We start from the raw sequence: 10,852 nt of genomic DNA, 5'->3' as shown, positions 1-10,852 counted from the left end.
TTATGCAGAATAAGACCTGGACACTTGTTCCACCTCTGTCTCGTGTTAACATTATCGATTCGAAGTGGGTTTTCAAGGTGAAGAAACATGCAGATGGTTCCATTGAGCGCTACGAAGCGCGTCTTGTGGCTAAGGGCTTTAAACAGCGTCAGGTACTGGACTATGAGGATACATTCAGCCCCGTTGTCAAGCCTACCACTATTCGACTTCTTCTGTCTCTGGCAGTTTCTCGCGGATGGTCTCTCCGCCAGCTTGACGTGCAGAACGCTTTTCTACATGGACTACTTGAAGAGGAGGTTTACATGAGGCAGCCACCTGGATTTGTTGATCAGACTTGGCCTTATCACCTCTGTCGTCTGACGAAGGCTCTGTATGGACTGAAACAGGTGCCTCATGCCTAGCATGCTCGCCTTGCTTCAGCTTTACGCACTCATGGATTCATCCCTTCGACGGCTGATACTTCACTGTTCTTGTTTCAGCGACGGAGTGTGACCATGTACCTCCTTCTGTACGTGGATGATATTGTCCTCGTTAGCTCCTCTCCGACGGTTGTTGATGCTCTTGTGACTGCGCTTGGTCGTGATTTTGCATTTAAGGATTTGGGACAGCTTCATTTTTTCCTGTGTATTGAAGTCACTCATCAGTCTCGTGGTAGTTTGGCTCTCACCCAGAAGAAGTACTCTCTTGATCTTCTGCGCCGTGCTGGTATGCTCAAGTGCAAGACATCGCTACACCCATGTCCTCCACTGACAAACTTTCAGCTGCTGATGGTACTCTTCTATATCCCGAGGATGCTACCGAGTATAGGAGTATTGTTGGTATATTCGTGCACCTACTAACATGCATTGGTCTGTTGTGAAGCGCATATTGCTCTATGTGCGTCTCACTGTCTCCTTTGGTCTTCATCTGCGCCCCAGTTCCTCTGGAGTTCTCTCTGCATTCTCAGATGCTGATTGGGCTGGGTGTCCATATGACAGGGGATCTACGGGGGGACATGCAGTGTTCTTGGGGCCTAATCAGATCGCCTGGTGTGCACGCAAGCAAGCCACTGTTTCCCACAGCAGCACAGAGGCTGAGTACAAGTCAGTTGCCAATGCGACTGCTGAACTTATATGGATTGAGTCCCTACTTCGAGAGCTAGGAGTTGCTTAGCCACATCTGTCGGTCCTCTGGTGTGACAACATCGGTGCTACGTTTCTGTTATCAAACCCGGTGTTCCATGCACGGAGTAAACACATTGAGATTGACTATAATTTTGTGAGGGAACGTGTTGCACAGAAGCTACTACAAGTCAGGTTTATCTCTTCAAAAGATCAACTTGCAGACATCTTCACCAAGCCTCTACCTTCTCCCATGTTTGAGGTCTGTAGGTGCAATCTCAATCTCCTAGATGCTTCAGGAGTTGAGATTGAGGGAGGGTGTTAGAGTTCGTATTATAGACTTATTGTGTAATCCATACCATATTGGTATAGGACTTGTATGACACTATTATGTAATCCATACCATATTGTGTAATCCATATCATGTGTGTGTGTGATAGGTCTGATAGACTTTGGATCGGAGTAGGCTAGTAGATCCGATAACCAACCTTCTCCTAGTGCGGATGAGCTCGATTCAGCGCCGGCAATGGTGGTGCGGTGACGGCAGTGAGGTGGACAGAGATGGCCGCAGTGGTGTGCTTCCCATGAGCACCGCGCTTACCCTAGATCAGTAGGGAGTGTTCGGTGGGGTTTGTGGCAGTGATCAACGTCGTGAGTCATGCCCCGGCCCCCACCTTTGTTATATAGCACGGGTCATAGGGGCCCACCAACCATGGTTTGGTTGGGAGCCCCCGATCAGGGCGTGAGTCAGGGGGCCGTTCGACCCCTTGGGTTCGAACGGGATAGAGATCAACCTAACATTCTCCCCCTTGATCTCAACTTTACTTTTAACCTTATACTTTCTAGTTTATTTGCTTCATCATATATTGGTACATGGAGCATGTTTCATCGTCACAGCTCAATTGCCGATAGAATCATACAGCTAATACATACATTATGTTCAGAAACAAATTATGTTCCTTTTGGGCCTATCCAGGAATCATAAGGCTTTCCCTTAAACCCATGCCGGCTAAGTGTTCCTTGAACACATTGGGTGGTAAGACTTTTGTTAGCGGATCCGCAAGCATATCTTTTGTCTTTATATGCTCGAGACTTATAGTTTGACACTGGATTTTATCTTTCACAACATAATACCTTATCTCTATTGTTTTGGCAGCATTACTCGACTTGTTGTTGTGAGCGTAAAATACCGCGGGCTGGTTGTCACAGTACATCTTTACTGGTTTGTGAATACAATCTACCACTTTCAAGTCGGGTACAAATTTCTTTAGCCATATCGCCTGCCCCATGGCTTCGAAGCATGCTATGAATTCTGCATACATCGTGGATGATGCAACTATCGACTGTTTGGAGCTTTTCCATGAAATAGCTCCCCCAGCGAGGGTGAATACGTATCCTGACGTTGTAAGTGCATCTGGTGCCACCCCTAGTTTGGTTTTGGAGTATTGACGACAAACGTGGTTGAGGGACTAATGTGTTTGTGAGAATTGCAGGATAACACAGGTAGTAGTCCCTCCTTGATTCGGGTTACCTACCGGAGATGACCCCTAAAAATGTGTGAATACATTGAAGATAATGGTGGTACTTGAAGATATTCACATTGAAGACTGTGACAGAGCAAGACATTGAGTGAATACTATGGAGCGCGAAGACTTAGTAGTATCGTTATTTCTGGAACCACCGCACTGTTAAGTGGGGTCCAAGTGAACAAAGTCAGAGTGACTGAAGTGATGCTCAACCAAAATCCTATGTCTTCGAGTGAAGACAATGAGAGCAAATCTTATCCAGAGTCAGATAAGTCAGCTTTACTTGTATCCCAAGTCAAGATGTCGCGTGTGTTTGAAATCTGACCGCTGTGACACGTGTCAGTTCCTTAGTGACCCAGGGTCATTTCGGAAAAATCAGGTCGGGTTGCCCAGTGGCTATAAATAGCCCACCCCCTACACCATAAATTGGTGGCTGCTCAGAGTTAGTACACGGCTTTTGTCGTTGAGAGCAACCCACCTCCAAAGAGTTTGAGAGAGAAATCCTTGTGAGGACAAAGCCCAAAACACCCAGAGCCCAAAGAGTGTTTGGCATCACTGAAGTCTTTCTGTCCGCGTGATCTGAAGACTTGTTACACTTGAGGACTGTGAATCCTCCAGCCGGTTAGGCGTCGCGTTCTGAGCATCCAAGAGTAATTGTGGATTGCCGGTGAACGAAGTCTGTGAAGGTTTGGAACTCTACCTTGAAGACTTATCAGAGTGATTGGGCGAGAACTGTGTGTCCTTAGCTCAAGGGGAATAAGGTAAAGACACGGTCTTCTGAGTTCAATCTCAGCCTCCCTAACCATACGTACAGTTGTCACAGCAACTAGAATTGGTCTAACAAATCCTTGTCTTCACAACACACTGGTTCTATCTCTTACTCTCCCTACTTACAGTCTGTCTTTGTGAAGTCATTGCCTGATTGCTATGCCTGTTTGGCTTCACCGTGTGACTACTTGTTCTGATTGGCTTCGTACTATCTTCCATCCTGGTCCTACTACCTAGCTACTATCTGTCATCATGCTTTAGTTTCATACTTGTCTGACTATGGCTTGTCTAGTGTAGTTCATCTTCCGCTGCATGTTTAGACTTGTTTTCGTGTTTGTCTTTGAAACTTTCATGTTTTGAAGACTTTCATAAAAATCGCCTATTCACCCCCCCCCTCTAGTCGATAACTAGCACTTTCAATTGGTATCAGAGCAAGGTACTCCCTTGTTCTGTGTGATTCGGTTTAACCACCTGGAGTTTAGCTATGTCGACTGCAGGGATAATCAAAGTCTCCGCTCGGTGTCCTGTCTTCGATGGCACTGAATATCCCTACTAGAAGAATAAGATGCGTATGCATCTTGAAGCCATTGATGTCGATCTGTGGTATGTCGTCAAGAACGTCGTTCCCAAGACTGGTGAAGGTGTCTCCCCTACTGATGTCAAGAAGTTCATTCAACTCGATTCTACTGCGAAGAACATCATCTGTGGTCATCTGACCAAAGGGCAGTATGGCCGTGTGAGTGCTTTGGAAACTTCGAAGCTAGTCTGGGACTGGCTCTCCAAGGTCAATGAAGATGTTTCAACTCAGAGAGATCAAAGAATTAGTGTCCTACGCAACCTCTTCAACCGCTTCAAGAGAAATGACAATGAAAATGTCCAGCTCACGTTTGATCGCCTCACTGACATCACAAATGAGCTTCAGGCTCTCGGCGCCACTGAGATCGCCAAGTATGAAATTGTCAAGACGCTTCTGAGATCTCTTGACAACTCATTTGACACTCTAGCTCTTATGATTCAAGAACGCCCTGACTTCAAGACACTCGATCCATCTGACATACTTGAAAGACTCAATACACATGAGTTCCAGCTATCTGAGAAAAGAGATATCTATGGTCCCAACTATGGCCGAACTCGCGCTTTGAAGGCAAAGGCTGTTTCCTCATCTAAAGAAGAATCTGACTAAAGTTTTGGTGAAGCTGAAGACCTTGGAAAGGAGCTTGCTATGCTTGTGAAGAAGTTCCAGAAGTTCACTAAGAAGAAAGGCTTCAGAAAGTCTTCGCGATCCAGCTCAAGGAATGATGAAGCTTCTTCCCATGACCACAAGAAGAGAACCTGTCACAAGTGCAAGAAACCTGGCCACTACATCTCTGAGTGTCCACAGTGGGACAATGAGAACAAAAAGAAGAAGAGCAAGGAATATGATTCTGATGACAAGAAGAAGAATAAATACTCAAAATCTTCTTCCAATTCCTCTTCCAAGTCTTCATCACACAAGAAAAGTTCGTCTGGAAAGGCTCGTGCTTTTGTTGGCAAGGAAATGGATTCAGAGGAGGAGTCTGCATCTGAGGAGGCAGATGTGATGGAGTCTGAGGAGGAATCTGACTCTGGTGTTGCAAGTCTGGCCTTAGCTTCAGCCTATGTTGCCAAGTCCATCTTCAACACTGAAGACAATGCATCCATCACCAACGTTGACGCCAGTGACGAGGACGACTCCGCTCCCACTTACTGCTTCATGGCACGTGGTGCCAAGGTAAACTCACGCAATGCTTACTTTCAAACATCAACTGAACATGACTCTGATTGTGAATCCAAACCTAGCTACAAAAAACTTGCTAAAATTGCAACTGAACAACAAAAAGCTATGGAACATATACAAAAACTGTTAGACAAAAGCGATGACCTGTTGGACGCGAAAATGACTAAGACACAGTCCTTAATTGAAGACATAAAAAATCTTCATGTTAAGTACCAGGAACTTGAAGGTCGTCATGAAACCCTCTCAACATCTCACGAAAGGCTTTCCTACGATTATCTTCAAAGGAAGCAGGAACTTGAGAAATTGAGATCGGATCATGAAGATCTTCAAAAGGAGAATGAGTCACTTCACGCTCAACAGATCAGTCCTGCTCTGGAAGGATTTGAACCACCATGTTTAAAATGCATTGAGCGTGATAATGTTGTTTCTGTTGCTGGATGTTCTACTGCTCCTGTTGCAATATCTTCAACTACTGATGTGGTAACTAACCCCTCTGTTGAGGATACCACTACTATTGCTGATGAGAATGCCAGGTTGAAGACACTGATTGAGACAGGGATGTACAAAAGCCTCAAAGGGCATCAGACATTATGTGATGTCCTCAAAAAGCAGATTCTGAACTGAAACCCTAGAAAAGAGGGTATTGGGTTCGAGAGGAAAATGAATGTTGATGGGTCGTACTAGAAGCCTGAGCAGTACCCCAAAACCACATGGGTTGCTGCAAAGGAATCTCCAGTAGATCCATCCACCTTATCTGGTTTCACTTGCGCTAATCCTATTATCATTGATGAATCCTTTGATGCAAACTATAAACTGTTTAAGGATCAGAATGGTGAAGTGTTTGCCAGGTATATTGGTACTAACTACAGGAATGGACCACCTATGAAGAATATCTGGGTACCTAAACGGCGTATTGAGAATCTTCCAGTGAATGTCATCATGACACCACCAAGGAAGAAGACAAACCCCAGACCTATGGCTTCATATGGCCCAAAGGCTTCATACAGATACATGACTCACCTGAGTCACCCTAACGCCAATGTTTTGCAGGGAAACCATACTCAGACTTATGAATATGAGCGTGTGTCTTCAAACCGCTATGTTCATAGAACTAAGAACTTTTCTGCTTATTCATATGAGTATCGCTCTTCTCCTGCAAGGCTATTTGCTAGGGCTCCAAAGCCAAAATTCTCAGATGCTGCACTTAGACTCATTGCTTCTAAGCCACCCCTGAAGATGTGGGTGGTGAAGAAGAATTAACTTTCTTTTGCAGAGAAAGGTCTCCAGCCTGAAATCAAAGGCGTTCGATGCTATTGCTGGGGACCTAAAACACATTGTGGGATGCAAGATGAAATGCCCAAATGATCTTACTATGTATTTCACATCTGAATCGCTTGCCAGTCATACTATCAGTCCTAACCTTGATCTAAGCTTTGATAATCCTCTTGTGCGTCAAATGCTTATGCTTCACAACACTCTTTGTGAAGCCTATCCTCCTAACTGCACTGTAGGGTACGACACCTCGTGTGACAGAATGGGTTATGGACAGCGGATGCACTCACCACATGACTGGTGATCGAAGTCTTCTCATGGACTCAACCTTACGTCCATGTGATAAAAGTCACATCACATTCGCTGACACTGGTAAAAGCAAGGTATTGGGCCTAGGTAGAGTTGCAATCTCAAGGGATCAGCACATGGACAAAGTGATGCTTGTTGAATCCCTTGGTTTCAACTTAATGTCTGTCTCAATGCTTTGTGACTTAAACATGATTGTGCTATTTGGAAAATATCGTTGCCTTGTACTAATGGAATCTGACAAGTCTCTAGTCTTCAAAGGGTACAGGAAAGATGATCTGTACATGGTAGATTTCTCAGCAGGACCACAGATGGCCGTATGTCTTCTAGCCAAGTCTTCAGAGTGCTGGCTCTGGCATCGGAGGCTAGGGCATGCTGGCATGAGGAACTTACACACTCTCGCCAAGAAGAAGCACGTCATTGGCATCGAAGATGTCAAGTTCAAGAAAGATCATCTATGTGGTGCTTGTGAAGCTGGGAAGATGACAAGGGCCAAGCATCCCTCGAAGACAATCATGACTACATCTCGACCTTTTGAGTTGCTCCACATGGACTTGTTTGGTCCCACTCACTACTCTACTCTCACTGCTACTGCTTGTCTCTATGGTTTCGTTATTGTTGATGATTATTCAAGATACACTTGGGTGCACATAATTCTCTTCAAGACTGAAGTGCAGGATGTCTTCAGACGCTTCGCAAACCGCGCAATGAACAATTACGGCGTCAAGATCAAGCATATTAGGAGTGACAACAGCACAAAATTCAAGAACACAAGCTTCGACCTCTATCTTGACACCTTAGGCATCACTCATGAGTTTTCTGCTCCTTACACACCTCAGCAGAATGGTATCGTGGAGCGCAAGAACAAAACCCTTATTGAGATGGCTCGGATGATGCTTGACGAATACAAGACTCCAAGAAAATTCTGGCCTGAAGCCATTGATACTGCATGTCATGTCATCAATCGTGTTTATCTTCACAAGCTTCTGAAGAAAACATCCTATGAGCTCCTAACTGGTAAGAAGCCAAAGATAAGCTACTTCAGAGTATTTGGTGCTAGGTGCTGGATCAAGGTTCCACATCACACTTCAAAATTTGCACCGAAAAGCACATGAGGGTTTTATGCTTGGTTATGGAAAGGACTCGCACTCCTACAAAGTCTTCAACCTCTTTCACTATAAAGTGGTTGAAACTATGGATGTGCGGTTCGATGAAACTAACGGCTCGCAAAGAGAGCACCTGCCAAATGTGCTAGATGAAGTACCTGCCAGTGAATCAATCAAGCTAATGGGAACAGGAGAGATCATACCATCAGATGCCCAGCCTGAAGAGGAACTCATTATTTCTGCACCTGATTAACCTAAAGACATTGCTCAACCTGAATACAATCCTCCAAATGATGACAATGATCAGCAGGAGCAAAATCTTCGTCCAGTTCATCCTCGTGTTGCAAATGAAGTACAAATTGAGAAGATAATCGATAGCATCAATGCACCTGGTCCACTCACTCGTTCAAGAGCAACACAGCTAGCAAATTTCTGTGGGCACTTTGCATTTGTCTCAATCTCTGAACCCAAGAAAGTTGCTGAAGCCTTCATGGAACCTGAATGGATTCAAGCTATGCAAGAAGAGCTTCAACAGTTTGAGCTGAACAATGTGTGGGAATTAGTCAAGCGTCCTGATCCTCGCAAGCACAACATAATAGGCACAAAATGGATATATCGCAACAAACAAGACGAGCATGGTCAAGTAGTCAGAAACAAAGCACGGCTCGTTGCTCAAGGATACACACAAGTTGAAGGAATTGACTTCGATGAAACATTTGCTCCAGTGGCTAGGCTCGAAGCCATTCGCATACTGCTAGCCTTACGCAAATCATCATAACATCCTTCTGTATCAAATGGATGTGAAGAGTGCCTTTCTCAATGGAAAGATTGAAGAAGAAGTATATGTTGCACAACCGCCTGGCTTTGAAGACCCAAAACATCCTGATATGGTATACAAGCTCAACAAGGCACTGTATGGCCTCAAACAAGCCCCTCGTGCTTGGTATGACACACTCAAAGACTTCCTGAAGAGCAAAGGCTTCAAACCTGGTTCTCTAGATCCCACTCTCTTCACGAAGACATATGATGGTGAACTGTTTGTGTGCCAAATCTATGTGGATGACATTATCTTCGGTTGCACCAACAAGAAATACAGTGATGAATTTGCTCACATGATGCAAGAACAATATCAAATGTCCATGATGGGAGAGCTGAAGTTCTTTCTCGGTCTTCAAATCCGTCAGCAACGCAACGGCATCTTCATATCTCAAGAAAAATATCTCAAAGATTGCCTGAAGAAGTTTGGAATGCAAGACTGCAAAGGATACACGACGCCAATGCCAACCAAAAGTCATCTAAGCCCCGACGTCAATGGTAAAGATTTCGATCAACAGGTATACCGCTCCATGATTGGTTCTTTACTTTACTTATGTGCATCTAGGCCAGATATCATGCTTAGTGTTTGCATGTGTGCCCGATTCCAAGCGGCACCAAAGGAGTCGCATCACTTAGCTGTGAAGCGAATTCTTCGATATTTGGCTTACACCCCAACACTAGGATTATGGTATCCAAAGGGCTCAGAGTTTGATCTGGTTGGATTTTCGGATGCTGATTATGCTGGTGACAAGGTGGATCGCAAGTCTACATCAGGCACATGTCACTTTCTGGGTCGATCTCTTGTCTGTTGGTCTTCAAAGAAGCAGAACTGTGTATCACTCTCAACTGCTGAATCAGAATACATTGCTGCTGGATCTTGCTGCGCTCAGCTTCTGTGGATGAAGCAAACTCTTAAGGACTATGGCATCCATCTGAAGCATGTGCCACTCCACTTTGATAATGAAAGCGCTATCAAGATTGCCAATAACCCAGTTCAGCACTCGAAGACACAGCACATTGAAATTCGTCATCACTTCATCAGAGATCATGTTATGAAAGAAGATATTGATATCATTCACGTCAAGACAGAAGATCAGTTGGATGATATCTTCACTAAGCCCTTGGATGAGAAAAGGTTTTGCAAGTTGTGGTGTGAGCTAAATATCTTGGAATCCTCGAATGTCCTGTGATTAGGCACACATCCTAACACTTATGCAGTTTGATGACTTAGATGTGCAACACACGAAGTAATGTATATCTTCAATCAATGAAGACATACACTCTAAGTGTGAATACATTAACGTGGAAATTGACTTCAGCGTGCCACGATAATTGTGCGCCGTGTCTGGGTCTAATACTTCCTATACGGTGGGTAACGCCACCACCAAACTCTTATGAAGTGTTTCCTCATGGCGTCATTTTTGCAAAGTCTTCGCAAGTGATTTAACTTAAACATTAATTTGACTTCATGGTTACTGATTTGGCTGTACACTGTTTTATATATATATGTATATTGTATTATGTCCTCTACAGCATTCACTTATGGCTATGTCATCTTGTTTGAATCTTTTGAACTAAGTGAATGTGATCGGACGCTAACCTCTCTATGCTTTCTACCTCAAGCTCTATCCATCCAAATCATATGCATTCTGGTGAAACTGTCAAATGTCTCCTCTGCATCCTTGTCAGCAGAAGATACAGAGACAAACATTTATAAATAGCTTTAATGACTTATCCTTTTTGCCTGAAACCCGGAGAATTCGGAACGACCACCCCGATAATCCAGGCGTGCATGGGACGTGGAACAACTTTCAATAAGTTGCATGTTCGCCACGTGTCCATCAGATGTGAACCGCCAGGGGCACCTGCATAATTGCACTATGCTGTCTCTATCCTTATAAATGCCTGTCTCGTCTCGGTCAAAATCCTTCTTCCTCCTTCTCCATCTCTCGCAAACCCTAGCGCCTATGCTAGCTCTCGATGACACCGACGACGAAGCGCCTAGCTGTCGCGACCTCCTCGACGCTGTCCTCACGCCGGCCACGGACCTCGTCTTCTCTGCCGTCGCCGTAGGTGTCTTCCGTCGCCAAGTTAGGGCACGGCAGATCAAACTGCTCGGCATCCATCTTCGCTCCGTCTAGCGGTTCTTCGTGTGGTAATAAAACTTTACTTTTTACCGTCTTTTTGATCTGATAGATTCAT

The sequence above is a fragment of the Triticum aestivum genome, chromosome 7B (genome assembly GCF_018294505.1).
Source record: "Triticum aestivum cultivar Chinese Spring chromosome 7B, IWGSC CS RefSeq v2.1, whole genome shotgun sequence".
NCBI classification, from domain to species: domain Eukaryota; kingdom Viridiplantae; phylum Streptophyta; class Magnoliopsida; order Poales; family Poaceae; genus Triticum; species Triticum aestivum.
The sequence above is the reverse complement of the archived record's forward strand: the minus strand, read 5'-3'. Positions refer to the sequence as shown.